This window comes from Taeniopygia guttata, chromosome 1 (assembly GCF_048771995.1).
Source record: "Taeniopygia guttata chromosome 1, bTaeGut7.mat, whole genome shotgun sequence".
NCBI classification, from domain to species: Eukaryota; Metazoa; Chordata; class Aves; order Passeriformes; family Estrildidae; genus Taeniopygia; species Taeniopygia guttata.
In genome coordinates this window covers 24127677-24153542 of record NC_133024.1, presented here as the reverse complement: position 1 = coordinate 24153542, position 25866 = coordinate 24127677, and the positions used below count along the sequence as shown (strand labels likewise).

The 25866-nt window shown below is 42.5% G+C and overlaps 1 protein-coding gene and 1 long non-coding RNA gene across 3 annotated transcripts in view; both read left to right on the top strand.

The window, feature by feature from the left end:
• LSAMP (limbic system associated membrane protein) overlaps positions 1 to 25866 on the top strand; it is a 1013191-nt gene that overhangs the window by 18395 nt on the left and 968930 nt on the right. The window lies entirely within an intron of this gene.
• LOC140685243 (uncharacterized) overlaps positions 14869 to 25866 on the top strand; it is a 114823-nt gene continuing 103825 nt past the window's right edge. The window contains exon 1 of the long non-coding RNA XR_012058552.1: positions 14869 to 25866. This exon is cut by the window's right edge and continues 41857 nt beyond it. This is a non-coding gene — a long non-coding RNA (uncharacterized lncRNA).

Below are 25866 nucleotides of genomic sequence, written 5' to 3'. Positions count from 1 at the left end.
GTACCAAAGGTATAATATTTTAGACATACAATTTGTTATAATAAAATTTGGAAAGCTGGAGGAGTTTCAGAAGCAAGTAGTTTAGTGAAAATATTTCATGTGACAAGGATAACACCTGCCATTATTGCAGTAAGGGTAAGATTTAGACAGGCCATATAAACGCTTCAGGTATATGTTTTCTCAAACCTGACATAAACAAATTGATGTTTAGTTTCCAGAACCAGGTGTTCCTGAGCACTGTTAGAGAAAATAGAACAAGGATTTCCTTTCTGTTCCAGCAGTGCTTGTCCTAGCAGTGCACATTGTTCTGTTATGTGCAGTGATGCTTGACACCTCTCTTCAGCTTAGCAGGCAACCAAAGGAACTCACCCTACAGCGTGCTCTTTTGCCTATTTTAGGAAGGATCAGCAGAAACTCTGGACAACAGTTGAAGCTTTTCTGAGATTCTGGTTCATTGCTTGCTTCTTGAAATTGTTGTTGTTTCTCAGATTGTGTCCCAGTAAGACTACTATTTATTCTCTGTACTGTGTAAGGCAACACAGTGACAATGAGAACTTCATTGATCCAACTAGAAAGAGAAACATAAACGACAGCAAAAGTTTTGTTGTTTAAAGGTAACTGAGAACTGCAGAGGAGGGAGTTGCTTTTGCTGTGGTGAAATAAGTTACTTCCCTCTCTGAACTTGCTCAAAAAAGTGACCATGGTTTAAAAAAGCTCATGCAAGTATGCGTATCCCAGGGCTTAATGCTAAGAGGCAAAACTTTGGGGTCCACATCAAGTTTTGTCCTTAATAGGAACTACTTCTGTCTCAGCACATCAATGTCCTCTCCTGTTAAAGGAGCAGAGGGACTCTCTAGAGTTTTAAGAAGAGGTTTCATATAGTCAGATGCTAAAGAAGTACAAAGAATTTCAGATTATGAGCTACAGGAGAAAAAAATTCAGCATGTAACTTCTGGCTTCAGTCCTGGATGCACAGGAGGTGGATGGAGGGTAAAGAAGGCTGGAAATTAAAATAAGCCAGTATCCTAAACTATATTTTAATTGAATTTTCAATATCTTCACCTTGGATATTATCATAGCAGGCATTAAACCCATGCACATTACTCTGTGACTGTATACTATGTACAGTAGAAGCACTAGCTATTAAAATGGGAGAGTATAAAAAGATCTTTCAGTATGCCTTCAGAATTGCTCAGTACTGTTGCTTATGCAATATTTTCTATTTCTGAAAGCTTAGAAGCCTGGAATTAAGTAGAAGAGAAGCCTTTTTAGGTTGGCAGGGCAGCTCCTCCCCACTTGACCAGTGCAAGATCTTTCAGTACAATGATAGTTGAAATCAGCCTCCTCACATCCCTGCTGTTTAATTACAAAGGAAAGCTACAGCATTTCAGAACAGAAAGATATGGGTTTGTTAAGATACTGGACTGATCCTCGAGGGGAGCTGAGCCTAATTCCTGCCTTTGCCACAGGCTCTCTTTAAGTCAATTAGTCAGTTTGTACCTTAGCTTACCTGTCTAAACAATGAAAATGAAAACAAAGGGAGTTCCAGCCCCATCTCCCCCATACATAAAAGATGCTCTCTGCGTGATGGGTCCCAATCTTATCTCTGTTCTTTTATTACTGTTTGGTATAAAGGTGTTGTTCTAGGAGAGAGGTTCAGTTGATCTGTGCTTCCTTTATTCAGTGTTTCTCTAGTTCCATGGATAAATGTTGTACTATACTGAGTTAAACTGAAACAAAGTCTTTTTCATAAAAACTTGCACAAGTTAAATCTATTGGATCATTCTATCTTGTCAATTATGCTCACCTGTACCTTGTGGAGCAGAGTGGTAGTCTGTGAGTAGTTAAGGATGTGATTGAATTTTCATTATAAGACTAATATTTGTTCCTTGGCACTCATCGCAGACAATAAAGAATCAGTCAGTTTGGGGGATGACTTAGCAGTTTTTTAATGAAGTTGAAGTCAACTGGATTATATTTTCCTGACTTTTATGCGTAAAAAAACCCAAAAAACAACATGTGATGTATGAAATTTTACCTTTATAAATATTAATGAAAGCATAAAGAATTTTTTTTCACTTTTATTTGTAGTAACAACAAAGAAAAAGGGAGAGAAAGTAAGACATTTTATTTTCCTGCAGTTGTTGACTGCAGATGAACACAGTTGGATCAAGATGAGTTGACTAGTTTTTAATTTTGAAAGCTAGGATTCCAAATAATGAGATCAAAATGGTTCATTGACTTGTTCCAGTGAACAACTTCTTGAGGTTAGGCTTTCATTTAAAAACTATGTAATGCTGTCTTTAACACTGTCTCTATCCCTTTTCCCATATCAAGAGGAAGTTTGCGCTAATCACAATTCCCTGGAGAGGCCTTTTATTGGTGAAAGGCAAAAAGTTTCCACTAAATGCTAATTAGAGAAGCTGATTGGAAATTGCCACTTCTGTAAATTGGCATTTTTCAAAGATTCCTCAATCCCTGGGCTGTTTCTTTGGTGGGGGGAAAGGTGAGACAATTACCCTTCTGCTCTAACTTTCTACACGCAGGATGATGTAAGAAGGACGGTCACGTCTCCTTTTTTTGCTCTTCAGACATGAAAGATCATAGCCAGACCACTCCTCAGTGTCTCTCCTCAAAGTTGTAAAGCCTTCAGCAGTGTTTGGCCTCTGAACTGGCTGGATCACAAGAGAGCACAGATCATGATGCACACTTGAAGTCAGGACATGCAGAAGGAAACAGAGAAAAAGAATGAGGAGAAAGGATCAAAAGGAAAGCTGTGGAGCTGGGCCCATTTGTGCCTTTCCTGGCTGGCCAGAGTCACATCTGTGGTTTATCAAATACACTGGGGTTTATTGCAACATCCTTTTAAAAGCAGCTATGCACTTCTTACCTTTTTCAGTTTTGCAAGATGTCTTGGTGAAACAAAGGTCCTTCAAAACCATCCTCAACCAGGGTTGGCATTTTCTTGTGTTTTCATCAAGCCTGATGAAACGATGTGTGGAGGTTGCCACACTTCTTTGTTTTGTAAGAGGAAGCAAAAATCTTCAGTGACAAACTATTCTTCTTATATTTTGTGACAAAGACTGGAAGCAATTCTGTTCAGTCACTGAACTCACCTTGACTCCTCTCATGCAAATGCCATAATTCAGAAGTTCTTAAACAGCGGTGTGCAGTGCACAGCCATTGCCTATGGATCTCTACCATCTGTGGTGTTTTCACTTAACTGATGGCAAAGGTGCAGGGCATCACCAGGGAAACAAAAGGCAGGCTCTGGATTATCAATTCAGTAATTCTGGAGCAGTGGCTTCTTTGCCAGGAACAAGGCTTCTGTATAACTGGTCTACTGTGTAATTAGTGACTAATGGAACAACAACTGCCAGTATATTAATTGTTATTGTAGCTGTATACAGAGCATTGTTCTCTCTGTGACAGACATATAAATTGTGTGCAACTGTGTTGTCCTTTCCAGAGTAGCTCTCTCTAGATTTAGGTGTCAATAATGAAATGCAGCTGTTCCTCGAGGACGGATAATGTTACCTCTAAGGGTTTGTCTAGGCAGAGCACACGGGAAAGTTGATCTGAATTAAGTAGCAAGGTGGGTTTCAAGTGGATTATGTAAAATGTATTAAACTGATGCATGCACTCACACTTGTTTGGAATTAAAAATGGCCTTCATTTGATTTAGTTTAATTTTCCTTTAAAGGGAATCCAACTAAATTGAATTAAAGCCACTTTAATGCTTTAAGGCTGAAAGCATGAACGTTAATTTTCCCATGATCCAAAGTAAAAGTTCACCATGTTATTTTCCTAAGAAGAGGGCAAAGGTTCTCTTGGCATTCCTGGACATTGTGCTGAGCAAATGGGAAAGTTGCCTTGAGTATTCATTTTAACACTCTGAAACTTAGTGTGAATTCCATCCTTTCATACTTTTCTTTTCTTTTCTTTTTTTTTTTTTTCTTTTTTTTTTTTTTTTTTTCACCCTTCTTTGAATCTCCTGTGCAACCAGTACAGAAGGCTAGTGAAAGTGTACATTTTAAGTGTTTGAGGTTGCTTTTTGTCTCGGGGTGGTTTTTTTTTTGGTTGGTTTTTTTTTTTTGTGTGTTTGTTTGTTTGTTGCTTTTTTATAATCCTGAAGACTTAATTCTTCCCCATAGTGAAATGGAAGCACAGAAAGGATAAATAATTTCCCCACAGAAACCTAGGATTAGTGGCCTGTAGAATACAGCTTGAGATCTGCTGTGGGTGGCACCAACGCCTGGATGCTGGAAATTTGTGTGTCCACAGTCTCTTATTTGGATCCTCTTGTCTTTCTAAGAGGAAATCTTGGTCTTAAGCAGTGAAAGGAACCTTTTACTTGTCCCAGTATTGGCTGCCTACCTGATGTGTGTGCTCTTGGACATCTTTTTGGAAGCCTTGCTGAGAACTGATGTTTCCATGGCTGAAGATCATCTCTTCTGACCCACATCATTAGCTGCTCACTGTGTTGCACAGGCAGAGAGTGAATTTGGGACTTTCATCACTGTGAAGTGTGGCTGAGCTGAGAGCATGCGAGAAGAGCAGCTGGGCCATGGGGAGGGAGAAAGCCAAGCCCTGAGATCCCTTTGTAATGAAAAGCAGAAAACTTTTCGTGAAGTCACATTAAAATGAGCAGGCAGGCCATGATTCAAAATGAAATAAACCTTAGGAGCCCTGGAGTTTTAATGTACTGTTGATAAATGGATTCTGTTCTTATTCATCCCACCCTTGCCTTATGAAGAAAGAAACTTTTTCTGTGAATTGACCTGTGTTTCTTTCAACTCTGCCTTCCTAGATAAAGCTGCAGTGAGCTTCCAATTCGGTGACTAGTTAATCCTGGCCAGGAGTTAGGAAGACCATTGGTAATGACAGCCAGAATTGCATTAATGGAGGAGAGCTGTATTCAGCAAATTCAGTGAAGAATTCCCTTTATATTTCTTGTAACATAGTTCTACATTTCCTTAATGCAACACACTACACTTGTCTAAGTACTTAAATCTGTATGGGCTCTCTTCTGTTTATTAGAAATAGCAGAGGCAATTTTTATACACATCATGAACAGTGTGTCAGAGGCTAATGAGAGCATGTATTTTGGTTTGGTTTTTGCTTTCATGAGAAAGGCAGAATTTTCTTGAACACTAACAGGTCCATTTCCAGTGCCTAACAATAGAACCTCAGCTTAAAAGGTCCAGGCATTATTCAGACACTACTGTCAGCTGGAGAGGTGTCACCTAGAATAGAAGAGACACAAAACTGCAAGTCCAAAAATCCTGTGCTGAAGCCTCTGCAGAGCAGCCTTTGTATTGGTTCTACATCTATGGGTTTGAACTCTTACTTTTCCCAATTCTCAGGTTTTAGTTCATCCCAACTTTCAGTAGGCCTGTATTTCTGGCATCTCCTATCTTTTAGGTGTTCAGTCTGTTGGTGGTCTCACTGGGTGCTTTGTCATGTGGTCTGGTGTTTAGAGAGTTAAGAAGGAAAAATGCATCAACCACCTGACAGCCAAGTGCATCTGTTAACACTGCTGTTTTCTACTCAGATATCTTCAGTGAATGCCCATGGCAATCTGTGTTTGAGAAGTTTTCTCATGCTGTGTTGATATGTTTCTAGTATGTTCAGGTGCAGACTCAGCTTTTGGGTTTTGAGGTTAACATTGTGTTGGTTTGCTGCTTTCATGGTCTTACGTGTTGGCGTGGAGATCATTATTGAGAGGTAGCACCTTGCAGCAAGTCACATCCTCCTGTGTGCTCTACATCCAAGAGAGATGGCTGACTGGTTTTAAATCAGATATTGCTGTGAGGTCCTGTGATATGCAATGACTTTTTAATGAGAACCATTTTATGTCGTAATAAATGTGAGGCCAAATTTCATTGTTTGTTTTCCAGCTGTAAGAGTCCTGGAAACATCCCCTGTGATTGTGCAGTAGTTAATTTGTACCCCAGTCTGGCACACACAGCAGGTCTCTATTGTTTTAGGTAGACATCTGAGGCACGGGCACCCTGACTCATGAGGAGGAGGACAAGCTAATGCAAATACTATGTCAATGGTTGCACAGAGCTTATAGGATATAATTTGCTGCAGTCTGACATACTCATGGAAATTGCCAAGAATGTAGTCTTTTGTTTTCTGTGCTGTAGTCCCAGACTTTTAAACTCTCAATTTTTCTACAGGGAAGATCCTGTTCTGCAGTTTATTTTATACTGGCTGATACTGAGATTGTCTTTAAAAGAGACAATCTTCTCTATTTAAGCAGGTCAGAAGGCTTTCTGTCAAGTGAAGGATTGAAGACTTCATCTTTTGATGTGATTTAGGAATACACAGATACAAATATAATGACATTATTTTTTTTCAGTATCTATTTAGCTTCGCTTGTGGGTTTTTATTTATATTGCTTTAAATTTGGCTTTTTGAGCACTAGATTTTACAGCTATTATTAAGGCATTTAAAAAGCCTTTTGGAATCTGGGCTTTGGCACTCAGGAGGGCAGAGTCCATCAGCTGTCAATCAGATTTGAGCTCTGATGCATCTAATTTCTGGAAATGAGTCATAGGCCTGTGAAATGCATGGGGCATTCAGTGAGAACTAGCTTGCTGAGACGACTGAGGTGAAAGAGAGGAACCCAAGGCAAAAGAGAGAGGGATGACAATATGGTGGAATTGCTGACTTTCAATTCCATGGCTTGAGTCCTGGCCTGAACTATGCTAAAAAGCAATCAAGAAAAAACATCCTTGTCTATAGCACCCTAACTTCAAGGGAGCTCATTGCTAGTAATCTTGCTTCCCTGCAGCATCCCTGTGACAAGTGTGGATAGATAAGGCAACAAAGCTATAGTGACAGATTTAACATGGTTAGGACTCTTAGTGCTTTCTTAGTAATCTTTGTTTTGTGTTCCTGAGTCCATACTTACAGTTCAAATAAACCAACAGAACTTAAAATTTGCAAGGCTCTGAGTGTTGTCTGTGATTACTAAGAAGAAAAAACTCATCTTCTGGCCTTTTTGGTACTTGTTAATGGCATATATTTAGGTAATAATTATATATGTTTCTACAGGGCCTTTGCTGCTTAGAGTTATGACTTTTTTTTTCTTCCCTAAGGGAATTTCCCATTTCTTTCATACATCTTATGTGTTCTCCCAGACAGGATGGGATGTTCAAGGAACTTGGTGAGTTTGCAAGGCCTGCCAAGCTCTGGAGGGGAGCAAGTGGGGTCCTGGTTATTGTAATTCTTGGTTTTTATTGCATGTGAAGCAGTCTTGGATACTGTAACTCACTTTTCCTGACTCTTTCTCTTGGTCTGTAATAGCTGGAAGGAGATAAATCCTGGATGTGGCTACTAAGTGAATGAGGAAGGCAAGTTTTGTTCTGTAGATGGATCATAAGTGATGCAAATAAAACTGGCTATTTGGTGTTTAAGCTTCAGTGGTTTATTGCAGTTGGATGGCTCTGGTAGGGAGAGTGTGACAAGATAGCTCCATGGATGGAGGCAGTAGCAAAACAGAGAGGGAACAGAAAGGGAGACCTAGAGAGCAGACTGAGCTGAGACCTTTCTCTTTGTAGGTCACACGAGCCTTGCCTGCAGTGTCATTCCTAGAAAAACCAGGTTATTGTAGAATTGATCGGCCGAGGCCAGAGCTCAGATGTAATTTTCTCCCATCTCATTCAGAAGAGCCCCGAGTAATTGATTTGGGGTGTATGTGAGTGCAGCTCGAACCCAGCGGTGGAGGGTGTGGCTGTGTCCTGCTCCGGCTCATTTAACTTGTGTCTGACCCCGGGCCATGGCAAATTAGGGTTTGTCCCTTTGAAGTGGAAAGCAGCTCCCATTTACAATATGCTGACTGCATTATCAGTCATCAGCATGCAATGGAGAGAGAGCCCTCACAGAAGCAAGTCTTCTTCCAAAGGGATTCCATGGCAGAGAGATGTAAACAGCAAACTCAGAACATTGTGCCAGTACAGGTTGTGTTAATCTGCCTGTTTCTCCAGCCAACAAATATTTGAGTTCTTTCTACCCACACATTTTCTCTAGTAAAACTTCTGTAAATATTCACATGTATGCCCTGGGCCCAAGCGGGTTTTTTTGGGTTTGAATCTAGGAGCCCTGAGCTGCATTGAATGGATGGTGGTAGAAAATGGAAAAAAAGTAGCCGGTCCAGTGTACAGACACAAGCCTGAAAGTTAGGTTACTATAGCTTAACCTGCTGCTGCTGATTAGCTGGGTTACAGTAATTCTCTACTTTTAACCTATTCCATTGCTCTCTTGATGCACCTGCCAGACAGGAAGGGTACTTGGCTGGAGTTAAAAGGTTCAGTTCCACTGCACTCATCTACCACTGGCTTCTTCCTAACCTCTACCATTTGTTGGTAACGGGATGGTAATACCCAAGCATCTGTTCCATAAATTCTAGATTCTTTCTACATCATGTGATCTCTGGAAATGGTTATTTATGCCTATTATACCTTTTAACAACTGGTAATGGCGTGGGGAATAAAATCAACCTGGATATTAACAGTTCTTTGTGTTTCAACTCACCCTTGTACAAACTGGGAGAATGCTTTCTCTGATCCATTCATACGAACAAAACTCAGCTGGGAGCACCAATTGCAGCAAAGGCAATGCATTATGCATAGGAATAAATTTTTATAGCCATATCACCTCGACTACAAGATCACCCATTCTTATCTTCTCGTGCCTCTTTGTCTTTGCAAATTAGATATATGTATAACAGTTAATTCAGTCAAGATACCTAGTTACAGATTGGTGCAGCCTCCCAAAGAGGGAAAAGCAAACCTCTGCTTCTGGCACTTGCTGTAGTTCTAAGGATAGTATCCTCCTCTACACCAGTGATTTTATGCTATAGTCTACCCACAGTGGTTCTCAAGTGCTTATCTTTGTGGCTATAATGGTAGGGAAATGTGCCACCAGTTTTATAGGCTGGGGGATAGAAGTATTTTTTTTTTTTAATTATTTAGGGATTTCTTGCTGTTTAGGATGATCTGTTTCAGAGCCACTTCTATTTTTTATTACTCTTTGATTGGCAAGATGAGTGTGTCAGTGTTATGAGTTTTTCAATTTTTGCAGTAGGAAGACCTTTAATCCAGCCTTCCAGTAGGGAAATCAGTTGAAATTCCCAATGACATGTGACTTCTGTCTGAAGGAAGACCTTATAGGACTGGGACCCAATTATATTACTTGACATTTTACATAGTGGTATCAGAATGCTTGTCTTACAAATACAAGACAAAGCCTGACCAGAGACAGCCTGTAACACAATAAAATAATAACAACACATGACAAGCCAATTACTTTACTGTTAAATTGCATAGAGCAAGAATCTACCATCCACTTCCTCTGGCTGTTGGTTTTGGTTTTTTCTTTCCATGCTTGTCAGTTCTAGCCCAAAAGGTCCCTTTTGCTGAAGATGACCAACCAGTTCCTGTCCCCAAATGTCTCTTTCCATTTAATTAGATTTGGCATGGGAAGCTTTCAGAGATAGTTGTCATTTTTAGGAAGTTGCATGGGTCAGACAATGCTTTTTCTTCTTCTCTCAGGTTAGCATTTAAACAAGCATTAATAGTTTGAAATCTGTATTTTAGGCTTGGTCGTCATAGAATTCACATCCCTGCCTAAAAGAAAAGAAGGTTTTTACTTTTCTAGTTGTTCCTAATGTTTCCTTAATTTGATTTCTCATTTTTTCCCCCTCCAGGACAATGTTTAGCATCCATACACTTAAAAATGGGAGTTTGAGGGTGGTTTTACACAACTCCGCTCTGTTAAGCAGAGATGCTCATTATGCTCTATCCACAAAATTGTTCTATTTTTTTCAACTTACTGCAGCAGAGATGCTAAAAATAAATTATTTAGAGAATAATATTTTGTTATGAAGAATATGGATGTGTCTAATGGTACCCTATCCCCTAATTGCTTTGCTGGAAGGTCTGACAAGTGGGTGCATTCATACATTTATACTTGACAACTGCATTCAGCTTCCTTCTGAATAAGTTTGTAGTGTATGATACACCCATGGAATGAATCCTCTTCCAACTTCTTGCCAATGTTATAAATGAAAATTTGTCCAGCCAAATTAATATGAAAAAAATAAAATATTTATTTTGCAATCAAATTCTCTCTAGCCAGCCACAAGGAAAGAACAGAGCCGAGCCCGAGGTCGGCCCTGGGTGTGCAACAAGGAGTCAGCCTCAGCAGAGGTTTTCCTCCATGCCCACACACCTCCATCCTCGCACAAGCGGGTTTCTATAGGGAAAATTCCTCCTGAGGCCAAGATTTCGGCAGTCAGTCTTTTCTTCCATTCAAAGTCCATAGGTTAATAAGATTTTCTTTTTTTTGGTGATGAAGAAGAACAACTCAGCGTCAGGAGTTGGTGAATCCCTTGATGAAATTTATGGGAACGTTGCATTCACATGTATCTGCCCGAGGATTTCCATGATATCCATCTCAGGTCGTTCACGCTATGATCAGCGCATCTCTCGAGACATGACCCATCTCCTGGCCGAGCCACATCCTTTTACGTGTAAATCGGGTTTCAACATACACCAGGTTTCGCCTGCGAGGGTGGGGGGGAGTCCTAATACAAACAAATATTCAATATCACATATATCATATTAGAAATGGTGCGAATTATATCTACTACACATAACACCAACAAACAGCACCTATGCAAAGCAGTCCTCAGGGAAGAGTGTCTTCTGCAGGCAGCTGGGAGAGGGGAGGGGATATAAAGGCAGCAAGCCACTTCCTACCAATGCTGGAACGGAGCACCGTGGCAGAGCCCTGTGCCTGTGGTCTGGGCAGCACACTTGCTGCTTCCCTAGCCCATGGGGCTGCCTGCAAAGGGCCTTGATCTATCCCTGGCACGCACAAAGTGGGGGCAGGAGAAGAGCCCCTGAGGCCCCAGCCCACCACGGAGCGGGGTGGCACCGCAGTCGCTATCGATCTGCGCCTGAGAAATCGGCGACCGTTGTATTATATAATTATTGATGTAGCTGGAAAATGCCACGGGCGAAGCGCAGCTCGCTGTTTGTTATGCTGCATTGTCTCTCTCGCCTGCGTTGGGCCTCTGTGTTTTGCCTCTTCTGTTCCCATTGCATGTTTATTTATATCATGTGCCTTTAGCTTTCATATTTCTCCTGCGAATCCAAGTTGGAAAAACCAGCTCTAGTTTTTGTTCAGGAGAAGGAGGGGTGGACTGTGAAGGAAATGAATTCCTCTAGACACTCCTGGAGGCCCTAAGCTGAATACAAAAACCAGGGAGAAGGTGTGAGCGGGGAAGAGAGGCTGGGGAAGCAGAAGGCCCTTTTTATCTCAGCGGGGCCCACAGGGACTGCCAATCTTTTGATAAAAACGTAGACTTTAGAAGCAGCTGTAATGTACAGCCTCATCTATCATGCTGTTGGGACAAATGGGTTTAGACCTAATTTGCAGTAGCAATTAACTGAAGTCCAGCCAAATCCTCTCAAAGTCCTTTAGGATCATATGCACTTGGTTCCTATGGATGCCCAGGAAGGGGTGAGGACAGGCTGTCACAGGCTTCACCCAATGGGGCAGGAGAACACTTTGCAACAGCCCATGAGTGAGGAGAGCTGGGTGATGCTGCATCAGCCCCAGAGAGGTGTCTTGTACTCAGCCTTGCTAATGAACTTCCCTTGATGAAACCACAAAGAGACAGGTTGAAGGATGGGTCTGAGATATCCTGCCAAAGTTGGAAATAGGAAAGTAGAGACTAAAAGAGGTTGGCAGAGCTGGGAAACCTTCAGCTGGTGGGATACCAGGCAAAGGGGGGGGGGGGGGGGGCAACAGCAGAGCTGGTGTGAGGAGTCCACAACTGGAGTAATCTGTGTATGTGAGCACAGAAGTATTTTCTGTGGAAGGTTGCTGGTGCAGCAGTGAAAGGTCAGATTTTCTGAGGCAGACAGGAGGTATCTGAAGGCAAAGCCCATGGTGTACCACAGTGTGTATGTGAGACCCTCACAGCATGACCCCATGCGCACCTGGTGCTAACACATGCCAGTCCTCATTCACTTCCACTGGAGCAGAGTTACTAGCTGAAATGCAAAGATAAAAGATTAGAATGTGCAGGATTAAGTAACTGCACAGACTCCAGGCATCTTCAAGGCACAGTTGTGTCCTGGTGATGAGAAGACAGACTGGCTGAGGATGTTGGGATAACAGGGTTTTTCGTTAGGAAAATCTGATTCATTTCCAGCATGTGCAATGAGTTACCAGTATGTGAGTATGGGACTGCCCTCTCCTGGAGGAAATATGCTCTGCTCTCCTCTATGTTTACACCATTCATGACAAATTTTATAGTTTTCTGGTATAGATAAGGTATAGATTGAATCAGTGGTCTCTTTTGTATCATGCTTTTGTATCAAGGAGCGCTCTTGACCCACTGCACCATATGCCATAATTGTTGTGTGACTGATAGCTGTGGGATGGCAGCTACAGATAATAGTATTTGAGGTGTATCTCAAAATGCCTGAACTCTGGGAACAGACCAGAGCTGGGACAAGGTTTCCTGCTGTGAAAACAACTCTTAAGGGTTATCTTCTTGTTGTTCCATGGGTCTGGGCTTCAGCAGTGACTCTTGGCTGCCCAGTGGCAAAGTGTAGGTGTCCTGTAGGCTGTACTGGGAAGACTGTTTAGCTCAAAATCAGTGGGCTGGTGTAAAGGTAGGCCTTTACACAGAGATGGTTGCTAAAGAAAAGCAGAGGGACAGGGCCACTCTTGAAACTGTTCAAAAAGTGCATAGAAGTAGCACTTAGGGACAATGCTTAGTGGGACCTGCATTAGGTTAACGGTTGGACTTGATGACTTTAGAGGTCTTTTTCAACCTCTATGACGTTATAGCATTCATGCTCTATGGGTGCAGCTGCTGAAGCTGCCTGGGCCTACAGGCTTCTCTAGCACCACTCTGCCTCCAAAGACAATACAGCTTTTGCCTTGGGAAAGTTCTTGGCCACAGCCAGAAATCCCTCTTTGGCACCGGTGGGTGCTCTCTGAGCACGGGGAAAAACTTAGTTTATTCCCCAACCTGCAGCCACCACTGGGGTGATATTTTAAATCAGTGCTTTTATTGCTGTTCAGAGAGGGCCTATTTCTACTTGACATAGCACCGCAGCGCCGCACCAGCTCCAGGATAAAACACGGTGCCACCCCACACCTCGGAGCAGCCATGCTGCTGTAGGGAGGCAGCAAGTAATCAGCAGAGATTCACGGAGGGCTGTGATGCTGTAAAATAGCCTCTCGGCACAAGATACAGGGAGGCGCTTACCGAGGCGACAGGGAAACTATACATTTCTTTTTTCCAATCCATTAATCAAAGCGCCTGCAGTTCCCGTTCCGGTGAGGCAGGTGAGACTCTAATAAATATTGAGCAGCAAAACTTGATCCGTATCCAGCCTCTCCGAGCATTTTCATAAATAGGAAGTTGCAAAACAATAAAATAAACCCGTCTGCTTCCCAGCCGCCTCTCTGTGAGTGCTTATTTGTGGCTGCAGGGCTGCGCAGCTGGCAAGGCTGGCCCAACCCTGGCTGGGGATGAAGGACAGGGTAGTTGAGGCTGGCTCTCTGCAAAGAGGGAGGTTTACCTCCTCCCTCTGCTATGGATGGGCCATGTGTGACCTGCAGCTGGATTATTCCCTGACGCTGCAGCTGTGGCAAGCTGTTTTTTCAACGTCCCCTTTGTACCGGCTTGATCTTATTACTGGTGATGGCCTCGGAGTCGATACAGAGTTGGTTTCACATCTCAACAGAAAGAAAGCAGAGGAAGCCCTTTGCCAGGCCTGATGCTGCAATTCCTTGTTTGCTGAGTAGCTCCATTGATTGTTATATTGCTTTTTTTCAGGTAACTCTTTCAGCTAACATAACTTTCATTTTTTCTTTTCAGCTGTTTCTTAGCCTGGTTTCATACAGAAACATAGCTTCTATGAGCATAGTGTCTGGCTGTCTTTCAAACTCCTGTAATTACTGAATATCTTGACTGATTTCAGTTAAATTGAAATCTCAAAGACATTTACTCCTTGTAATTTTCATGCAAACAGGAGGAAAGTGACCTTATTAGCTCTGCAGTTGCATGAACTCAGCTGTATGCTTGGACAACAGAGACTCTATCCAGAAGAAATGTTAGCAATATGGAAGTAGTATGAAAAGCCTCATTCAGACTTTTTTCCCCTCAAAAAAATCCCTAAAAGCAAAAACATGTTACCCTACCTAGAAAAAAATATTAATTCCCTAAATAATTCCATACACAACACTTACCACCCCTCTGAAAAACAGGTGTTTCTAATTCCAGTGCTTATAGAAGAGTTTCTAGGACTGTTTGACTGCAGTTTTCTTCTTGCCAAGATACTGTTTACCTCATTGGGTTGATTATCCACAAGACCCTGTGGTGTCTGTTGTGTTTTCGACCTCACCATTCAGAGAAAAGTGAACAAAGTCTTGTAATGTCTCTATCCAAATATACATTGATTTGTATTGGGGAGGGAAGGTTGGGAGAAATGGGGAGGAGAATGCCCCTTTGAAAATCCACCGATGTTTCTGAAACCTTAGGATTTGGTGGCTTAAATTGGCAAGCAATAGGCAAGGTCTTATTAAGGCAAGGGAGGTGGGGCTCAAATATTACAGGCTGGAACTGCTTGTGCTGCATACTTGCTATATTTGCTTTTTTTTCTCCCTTTATTTTAGCTCTTTTTCCCAAATAGTGCAGGGCGACACTTGGTCAGCTTATTTATAAAGTGCTTTGAGATCCCAGGTGTTCTAGGAAACCAAAATAATGGATATCGTGTTTTCTGTTCCTTTTTAAAAAACAATCAATCCTTTTTTTTTTTTTTTTTTTTTTTTTTTTTTTTTTTTTGGAGCAGAGTCAATGTACTGGGTAGGGTTCATGCTCTCCTGGATTGGTTCAAATATTTTTTTCTATTTCACTTGCTTTTAGTGCAGGCATGTGATTGGGGAGATACAAGGTAAGAGGCTTTGGGAAATTTTTGTCATCCTGCTATATGGTTTTCAGTAAGACCAGAAGCAACAGTTTTGGAAATCTCTGAGAAAATCCTAGCCTTGTAGTCTCGCTAACATGTAGAAGACTAGCACTAACTCAGGTAATTAAATACTTGTTTTGACAACTTCATGAAAGTTTTTTTCCCTGAACTGTTTGGGGTTCACCTATATTAATATATAGTACTTTGACTCCCTGGTAACTGAGTTTGAGATCCAAAAAGATTTATGTAACTCATTTGTTCAGGTCTCTAGAATGTCACTGGTGTCAGTGGAATTAAGTGCCTGGCAACATTCATGCCCTGGTTCATGCCTTCCTGTTCTGCAGAGGGTTTGGTGTGAGGGAGGATAAATGCATGTGGTAAATCTGGGACCTGTGTTGAATGGGACTCTTGGTTCTCTCTGCTTTTACATGTGTGAGAGAAGGAGCCAGCCCCCAGTGTTTGCTGAAGAGCCACAGTCCCATTTGCTTTTGGGTAGCCTACAGCAATGTACACAATTGAGGATTTTCCCTGGCTTTCGCTAGCACAGGCTCCATTTTCATACACTGTGCATTTGTAATAAGCGTGTGTTGTTTATTTAAAGACTTAAAACCTATGCCAAATTTCTCCTTCCTTGGCTTTAAATATGTGGCCCAAGGGTAGTTTTATCCCAGCTATCCATAAATAGGAGCATGTTTGTGTTCCCAATGACCAAAGTTTTGAACTAGAGCCGAGCTGAGCTGCATCTTCAGCTCCTGCTATGTCACACCAGGTGCAGCCAGAGGTAGGGATGCCCGGGTGCTTTAAGCCATTTCCCATTTGCTTTCATTTTGCTGTCAAGAACTGGACTGTCATTAGAGTAATCACAGTGTCTCTAAAGCAAATTACTGCCATTTTGGCCAATAGTCTTGCCCCAAGAGTGATGTAAGGGACTAGACCAGTAGAGAATTTTCTCTCGAGACTTAGGAAGTAAAAAAATACACAGCAGGTAGAAGAAAGGCTTTGGTCTTCCTGCTTTAGCCTGTCTCAGAGGGATGTTTCTTCCTGGCATGAAATGGAGAGCAATGCTGCACCTATGAACTTCAGCAGCCTTGAGAGCTGGAGCTTGATTACCACTGTGGAGTCTGCCTGGACAGGGCCAACCCAAGGCTCTCCCACAGTCAGCATGAGCTGTGGATTGCTCTCTGCAGGGGAAATGAGGGCAATACCCCCTCTGCAACTGGGTGCTGCACTTCAGAGGACTTGTGACATCACGCTTTCCTTGTAGGAGATGGAGAAGTAATCTCAGCTGCGTTCCTAGCTCTGCTTCCCTCAGCACTCCAGGTTTCCCTCAATGGTGTCCCGTCCAAGTATTGACCGGGGTGAACGTTGCTTATCTCAGGAAATCAATGGGATGACAGCCCAAGGTATTGCAGTCAGAAGGCAAGCAAGGAGATATGTATCTACCTCTGACTTTTTTCCACCTCAATAAATATGTTTCCTTGATCCAATGGCATTGTAACAATAGGCATTAATTACCGTGGCTGCATCCATCTCCTTTGATTTAATCAGACAGATATTGTATGTTAAGTATCATTTGATTATTAAAAGTATATTTGCTGATGCTTCCAAATCCACATAATGACGCATAAACAGTTATTTACTGCACAGCTATTAGAACTCAGCAACTTGACTTGCTTTTTACAACCAGTATTTATTTAACATGCAATGACCATCCTGTCGCATTTAAACTAAATGTGTTAACTGTGTTTTGGGCATTTAATTTTAAAGCTTTTCTTACTATAATATCAAGTGATTACAAAAAGCCATTGTCTTAGCAGACATTTGAAGCTATGCAAACATATTTCAGAAGAGTCACATCTTGATAACCTGCCATGTTACTCTGGGTCAGCATTGACAAACTATTATGGTGCCTCTAGTTAAGTAGAACTTTTTGGTAATGTGTTTGAGTTTTAAAATCCCTGCATGACCTTGTGTTCTCTGAGAGGTTGAACACTCTAACTTATGTCCAAGTTGCTTGGGATGTTTGATATTGAGGGTTCCTTAACCAAGCAGAGCCCAGATTTCCTATGTGGACAAATCAGATCTGCTCTTTATGGCAGGTCTCAAGATGTTTAATGCCATAGGTAGATTCTTAAGAGGGGCAGGTTTTTTTTGACATTTCCATTAGGAAAAACTGGACTACTTTAAGAAAACAGGGAGGCATTCACAATCAAACTGTCTGTTCTTGTCTTCCTCCCTTCCTTCCTCATTTTGTCTTGGGAGCTCCAGCAAAGATGTTCTCAGTAGTTCCCTTGCTGTTGCAATAGCTTCTGGGGCAAAAGGCCATATAAAGGCTGAGAATTTCTCTGTAATACTGTCATTTAATTATGAGCTTTGCAAAACGTGGTGGTGATTTGCTATGCATAGGTGTTGTACAGCTGTGAAGCAACTCGGGTATTTCTCCATTTAGTTCCTGAAGGTCCTCTCCCTCAGCTTTCTTTTCTCCTGGCTTGGAGTGACTCAGGATGTGTTTACTTTTCTTGCCAGAAGATGGCTGAAGGCTCGATGGTAGGGCATGTGTTCCATCTGCCTGCCCTTTCTGGAGTCTGTAGAGCTTTCTTGCAATTCCCTTACACTTCAAAGCAAATAAATAAATATTTGCAGAGTTATTAAAGATTTATTGAAGATGCCATATATTTAAACCATCTTGTGAAAAAAAATAGATGGCTGAATATTTATTATTTACATGTTAGGCATACTCTACATATTTATTTATTCCTCCTTAATCCAATCCATGTTTTATAAATATTGCAAAAGACTAGTCAATAATAGAACAGGTTTCCATTAATCCAGAGGAATAATTAGAAAACATTTAGAATAATATTGCTTTGTACAAATATTGCATGAGCCTGTAAAGAGAGAAGTTTGGAACAGCTGCTGTTGCTGTCACATAGCTGGGGCATATGCCAGCACTCCTGTCAGGTGGGGGCTGGCAAACACCTTGGCTTTCTGCTGTGGGCTACTCTACTTCCTCTGATCACTCTTGCCTTGCAAAGAGGTCCTTAGAATTACAAGCCTACTTTTCTAGGGAGAGACTGCAATATTTAATCTTTCTCTTGTGAAGCAAGACAGTCTCTGACTTGTGATCACTCTGGGACTGCCCTCAGCACGGCAGGGGCAGGGAAGTTATGCAATTTCTCTTGCAGGTTTCCCAAAGCCCCTGCCCCATGCTGACAGGATCTACTGCTCAGTGTTAAATTTGCCCAGGCATGTGTAATCATCTTTACCAATACAATATTGTGAGCAGGCGATCAATTATTGTTTCCAAAAAATGATAACTAGCTTCTAGTTGTACTAATAGCTCAAGATCTTGAGGAACCATCATCCCATGGCTGCTTGTTCCTTTTTTTTCCTCCTACCATTGCCTTATTCAAAGATTAATTCCAGTTACTGCGCTTGGAATCATTTAAATATTTTTTAAAAAAAATTTATAGTTTGCTTTGTTCCTTCCCTAGTCCTTTTAAAACTATGCTCGCAAGGCAAAATTAGCAGCCTTATTCCCTATGCTGTACTCATTAAAGCTTTGACCTTCTTAATGCTAAACTTTGACTGGAGGGGACTCTACTGGCTTCTTCACTGTCCTGTAGCACACGGTCTTTAATGTCAGGAGTGCAGAAATATTTTAATTCAAGTCTCATCTAGTACAACTGCATGCCACTTTGAAAAGAGATTTGAGGTGTATGAAAGATGCTCGCACTTCCACTTTGAGATCATACACCTAGATGATGAGAGAACTTAATCCTTAGAGCAAACCAAGCTATGAAGCAAATAAGTTTTGTGGGAGCTGTTAATTGATTATTACAACCATGATGGTTTGGTTTCTTAAGTGGTTTAACGAGTGTTTGGTTAGATTTAAGCAACCATTCATGGAAAGACTGACAGGCAATATGGCTGTAAGATCATGAAGGCCAGGAGAGTACCACTCTGCCTGTGCCTTAGTGTTGTTCAAGATCACCTCAGCTATTCTGGGAGCAGGATCACGGTGTGGGAAGATGTCCTGTCAGATTACTTGGCTGCCTGGAGAAGCACAGCACAGGAGCTTGATCAGCAATGCTGTACTACTGTGTCTACATTTTTTCTAGGACCCAAGTTAAGTCATTCTGCATGGCACAGAAATCTTTGCTGTCCAGAGCCTAGGGCCAAACAGTTCTTGCCTTTAGACAATGCAGACTATAAATCTTAATGAACCTAGTTTGAGCTCCAGCCCTTATAAGAAATGTGACTTAGCATTATATTCCTTAGCCTACAGCAGATAAATAGCAGACTGCTTTGAAACTTTCATTGGTATTGTGCAGGGTGTAATTTGATTGTTGTTTGGCAGGGGGCAGAGGGCTGTTCGATTCACTGTTGGTTTGGGGGCTTTTTCGGACTTAGTTGACTGATGCAAATGAAGACAGACCCACAGATTAAGGCTAAAGGAATTGACTGTAATATTTGGCCAGCCTGTCTTTTGCCTGAGGAAACAGAGAGATATGGAGCATATAGACTTTATGTAAACCCCTAATAGGAATAGGATTTAGGAACTTCTTATTCCCACGGCGCTCTTAAGCTCATTATTTCACCTCTCTGTAACCCCCACAGTATTTTTTCCAAACTTCTTTTTGTTTGAAGCCTTGAAAAAAGCACCAAATCTAAATTTCAGTCATTATTTTCTGTGTTATCTCATGATCCCTGTAGAAGCCAGGGTTGGGCTATTTTAGGCATTCTAGCTAAACAAAGAAGAAGCTAAGGTGTAGTTATTTGGCTGATACTGCATATGATGTCGCCAGCAGAACTAGGAGCCAAACCTCAGCTTCTCCTAAGTATCTCCTGAGCTGCCAGGAAGAACTCCATCTCCCCTTGCTGTTTCTTTTCAGTTTTAATAGACTGACAACACTAAACGTCTGCCTCCCTCCCTCCAAAATGTGTCTGCCCAAATGAATAGTCTAGAGAAGAACTGAGTGTACATCCTTATCCATGCTTTCAAATCCCTGTTTACCATTTACCAGTTATAATTTGAGCTGCTTTTGCCTGGTTGGTTTGGGAAGTATCATCCAGCTGTCTAGTGTTTTCACGTGTGTTGCCTGGTAAGGTGCAGTCCCGGTTGGCTAGCACCTGGTCTTTGTATTGTTTTCCCTGAGCAATTGGTATGGCAGATCAGATTGCTGAAAAGGGAGCCATTAACTGGATTGAAGGAGAATCACAGGGAGTCGGAAGGTTTGCAAAGATAAGCTTAAAAACAATGAGGAACTTTTCTGAAAGGAATGACAGGAAGTTCAGAGCTTGTACACAGGAGTACCTTAGGATTTAGCCTGGCTTAAGTGGGATGGAAGACAAACTGTGCTTGCAGCAGCAAATGAGCAGGGTTTGGAATACAGAATGGGAGAGTTTGATCTGAAGCTGGTGATGGGAAATGTATTAAGCATATAAAACAGCAATGGACAAATGAGGACAACTGCTACAGAAGGACCGTGGAGAGATGGAATGAGAAAATATGTGACTTCCTCCTGGGATAAAAAGCCAAAATACAATTGCCAGTTTGGAAACAGTAAAGACTGAGGATCAGTATCATAATTCTACAAGGTGCTTAGTGCTCTAATAAAACTCTCAAAAAAGCTTTTGCACTGAATGTCATCATTCTTATGGATAGCAGGAGGACTACTCCATTAGGGCGAGGACATGGCTGAACAGTGTAGTCTCTTACTGAGCTGAAAGCCCTTGGGTGCCATTCTCAAATGGCACGGCAAGAATAGGAAGAGCAGCAGAGCAGGCTGTCTTATTTCAGGAAATCATGTCAATCTATCAGCCAGGGCATGTAAAACTGTATCGACTATGGATACTTTTAGAACCTCTATCCCATTTTTTAAGCCTAGTCCCACACAAACCTCTCCATATTTCCTCTTGCCATGTTGAAACAGGCTGCCTTCTAGCACCCAGTGATCTTTGTGTTTCAGCCCATCCTGTGAGATGATTGAGTTGGATGTATTATGAGAGGTGGTGAATGACAGCAGGGCAGCAGTGGAAGGATAAGAAAGGAGGTATATTTTTTATTTAATTTTTATGGGAGTAGCTTGCAGCTGTCTAATGTCTTTCCATGAGCTCTGCACATGGAGAAAATAGTAATTTTGCCAGTAGGAACGAGATAATGAAAAAATAAAATTTTTCCCCTTTCTGTATCAAATCTGTCTGCAAAAGAAGGAAGGGCAAATCAGTTAAAGAGGGCCCCTGCCACCTCCCTAGCATGCTGCGGGGACCAGCAATAAAGTTGAAGAAACTCTGCACAGAAAATGCATCCCAGTGTGAAGCAGAGGAGACTCTGTGGGCAGAGGTACATTGGCATTAGAAGCTGGATAGAACACTCATTGGCATATTCAGCGCGTTGGCTTTTTTGGCAAACGGCTGAGCTTGGATTAATAAAATGTTCAGATAAAAATCAGGGTTTTATTAAAGTGTGCTCACACAGCGGCAGCGCCCGGCCGGGCTCTTGGAACGTGAGCTGGAAGCCTGCCAGCTGAGCGCTGGAATGCTGCTTATCATACCTGATAAGGAGGCCCTGCTGTGCCTGAGTGCAAAAGGGAGCACGAGTGGACAAGAGGAGGGGAAGCTGGCAGCATTCTGCCTGCTTCTTGCCCAAAGCCTTGTTCTGAGCCACTGGCCATAAGGGTTTTCCCCCTATATAAATCCAGTGCACGTTGGAGGAAAAGCACACAGAGGCTTCCAGGAGAGCAAACAAGGCCAATTGCTTGGGCAGCAGCTCCCCTCTCCTTCCTCTGCTCCCCCCACTTGCCATTCCACAGCTCGTTCCCTGCTGTATTTGAAACAAGACTTGGTCTTTACTTTCTCTCTTCTGTGCCGGTTCACTCAGTTTCAGATCTCAAAGCTAATTAAAAGGGGCATGGACTGGGCTTACATTTTTTCTTCAGTAGAGAGCTGTTGGCAGAGTTTCTGAGCTGCCAGAAATGGGGACTGTGAACAGAAAGTTGGTACCAACTATGGAGTGAGAAGCCAAAAACTACTCTAGCTCCTCTGAGCAGGGAAATGAGTAAAGCACAACTCCCAAGTCCTTTAACAGATAACGCACAGGCCTGCAAGCACAGTGAGTGTCACAGTGTTCTTTACATACTTGTCTTAGACTTTTCATTCACTGAACTCTCTCAGCCTGTTCCTACTGCTGTGTATTCAGAGAATGTACACGTGATCTTTGTCTTCTCCACCATATTGCACTCTCTCATATCCTGTGTGAAAATGTGGCAAAATCAGCTTTCTCAGAATATCAGGCTCCTCCAATTTCCTAGCAAAAATGATTCTCAAGCCAATGCTGGAGAATAGCTGAATAAAGGAAATATTCAGCTTGCTGTATTACCGACGTACCTCAGTGGATTGGATTTGTCCATTCTTGTGACTTGTCAGGTCAGCTGCTAAGCGGTGACACTTTAATTTTCAGGCAAGGGAGGAGAAAGCTATTGTTGGGTTAATTCATGCATTCAGGAAAAATGTAGATGATAGACACGATATCAGCATGAGCGTGCTACTCTGCAATAATATTTCTGGCCAGCTTCCAGCACTTATTCTAAATGTGGTGTAGCGAAGTACAGTAGCCTTCAGACATCTTACTTAGGCCATTCTCCTTGGTATAGCTTTTTCCATTTTTAAGAAAGCAGTGCTGTTCATCCTTTGTTTGTCTTTAAACTTGAGGCCTGTTATGTCCCTCATTTCAAAGAGCTTAAACTAATATGCTTAGACTTAGTTGAAATTAAAAGAGCTGTCACTTTGTTGAATACCTCCAGCATGGCATAATGTCCACCTGGCACTAATTAACATTTCCCAACTAGGTCCCCATCTTGTGAGTCACCTGCACTGGATTATCAGCAAATCTTTCTGATTCTCTAATTCAAGAACCCCAGCTTGGGGTAGGGCATGGGAAAGACACTGGGAAGCAGCACAAGCTTTGCCTCATCATAGAAACTGCTTTTATGCTTATCTCTGCAACTTCAGTGAGGGCTGCACCCTCTGGCATAAATGATGCTGGCATTATTCTCCTTCCTCTTATTCTGCACCATTATAAAATTCCATGTGAATTGCTGGCTTTTCCTACTCCATCCTCCAGAATTCATGTGTGTATGTGTGTGCAAGCAAGGGGAGAGCTGTTAACATGCTTGGGATTACCGTGTATCCACACCACTGCTGAAAGACTCTCCTTAAAGCTGGGCAACTTTCCAGCACCTCATCTGCCTGCCTGCTGCATCACTGCACCTCACCCCTTACCTCCCACTCTCTCCCCTCCACTGCCCACCCCCTAAATGCATTTGTGCTGACGGGCCCATCTTTCCTCATCCACAGACAGGAGATGTGATTAGAGGGAATCTAATTTGTTTGGAGTGCTCTGGCGACGGAAGGAAATTATTCTGCAGCAATATTTGCAAATGCATTCATCATGGAGTCCCTGGCAATCCGTCACCGCAAGCTGATGACTTTGTGATCTTCATGAAGGTCTGATTAAAAGTGCGTCCTAATGATCAGCCCAACTTCCCATCCTGCTCTTGTGCACCAAGACTAAAATAAGGAATGAGGATGGAGGCCAGTCATGTGCTATCTATCCTTTCTTTGCCCTGAGTCCAGTCTCAGACCAAGTCTGATGACACTGAACTGCTACAACAGCCTGAGGTCCCTGAGTTTTCTGCTTTTCTCCATGCTCAACTTTAATGAATTGGCTTCTGCTGTGTTCATTATATCTGAGTCTTCCACCTTCCCCAGTGTGAGGAGCAGTTTTGCATAAGCCCTGGAGCTCTCTCTGAATGAGAAGTTCAATCTTAGATACCTTCTCAACTTGTTTGTCCTGAAAAGTAATGTGTATAGATCCTTCCCAACACCAGAGCTCCGTTCCAATCAGAAATATAAGGTGTGCGTGTGAGGGCAGGGGAACAGGATTAATTGAAAAAGAACAACTACTTAAGTGGGGCTTGAGTGGTGTAGCAGGCCCTCCCTGGCAGCACCATCCTGAATATTGCGTGGCATCGGGGCTTCTCTCTTATCCTGTAATCCCCCACACGAGCCACAGACATCCTTAGCCAAATGCATTTTGGATGAGAGTTACACAAGAAGAGAAGTTGGGATGTACCAAAAGCAGAGGCTCAAGGCCAGCCACAGGAGAGCAAAGAGAAAAAGGTGATTACGTGAATTGTACGCCAGGCATGCAAGACTTGACAGAGTCATCTGATGTCTGCAAGGGTTGAGGGCATGCCTGGTACATCCCACCTTCCATCCAACACTGACAGTATGTACATCTTGTTTTATGTTGTTTGTGGCATTTGTTTCATTTTAACTGAACTAAATAGGCCTCTTTATGAGGTGAAGTCATGAAAATGGCAGCCCGAAAAAAGCAGTTAAGAAAACGAGGCCAGTGTAGAGCTAAACAACTGTTAAGTGTGCTTGCAGTGACCTGAGCAGCATACTGAATATGTGTAAGCCTGGACTTCCTTTTGTAGCTGTCTATGGCTTGACAAAACTGGGTATCTAGTTACCTCTCAGACTTGTGATTTTGATCCTGTGAGTGCATAACAGAAACTCTACAGGAGCCTTGTGTAATAAGTTCTCTATCAAGCCCACACTTTGATGGGAAGGTGTCCATTCCTAGGTGTTGCAGTGGGTCTCATGCAGCACTGGGGCTATACCTATGCCCCTTTTGACTTCAGTCCAGATGATTGTGTTGGAGCCCCTGTCCTTCTCTTTCTCTGCTAGCCTCTGCTTCAGGGTAGCTGATCTGGTTTATTAGACATGTACCAAAATTACTTGTAATGGTGTGCCCTTCCCCACATTTGTAAAGTACAGCTTCACACCATTTTGTGATGTGCTTCCCTTTTCCTCTTATGCATACCCTCTGGCTGGGGAGGTTTGGGTGACATTTGCGTTCTCCACTCTCTTCTGCCATGACTTGGCACTGTGATGTCTCATCCATCTGGCTCGTGATGGTGACTCAGGCTCTCTATTGTACTGATCCATGCTAGTGTGCAGTTAGTGCAGCTGTGCACTGATGGATTCTGCCACCAGACTAATCCAGAGTCATCCATGCCAAGCTTTTCTCACTGCTGCACCTTGCACACACCCTGCAAAGTTTTCTTTGAAGGCTGAAACCTCTGCTTCACTGCTGCACTCGGCTAAACCTGTTCAGTTTGGTTTAATCTAACCCCTAAATATCAGTCTCTGCTGAAAGATTACCTTTCTATGTGTTTCTTTCTTTTTTTCAAGGCCTTAAGAGGAAAATTGCAGCCCACCACAGGAAGAAGCATGGATGTCATCCTGCTGAGACAGCCTTTGCCCCTCTGCTTGGAGATGGGGTGGTCACTCAGAGAGGCCACATTTTTATGCTTGTGCTGAGCACTTTTGCCCCATCTGGGTTTCCTTGTTTCTTCAGCAGTGTAATGCAGGTGTGGTGCACCTCTTTGGTCAGACTGCTACACACACACACACACACACACACACACACACAGACGCAGGGGCTGCCTAGCTCAGAGGCCCCAGCACTGGGGAACTGTATAAATATGAGTAAAAGCAGTTTGCCTGGTTGTCATGACCTGGGGTAATAGAGTTTATCAGTGTTGTGTAAACCCCATAGAGGTGTGGTGATCTATGTATTCTTTAATAGCAGGGTTCTTGTGTGTGCAGGCACATGAAATAACTGGGAAGACCCATGAATTGTTAGTGACCTTACAGGCCCTGGAGAACGTGGATTCTGTGCAAGAGCAGCACATAACCCTGAACTAGGGAGTGCTTTCCTTTATGGCTCTGGTTCACATCTAGCCTTGAAAAAAAATTCCTGACTCCTCTTGAAGTGAGAGTGTGT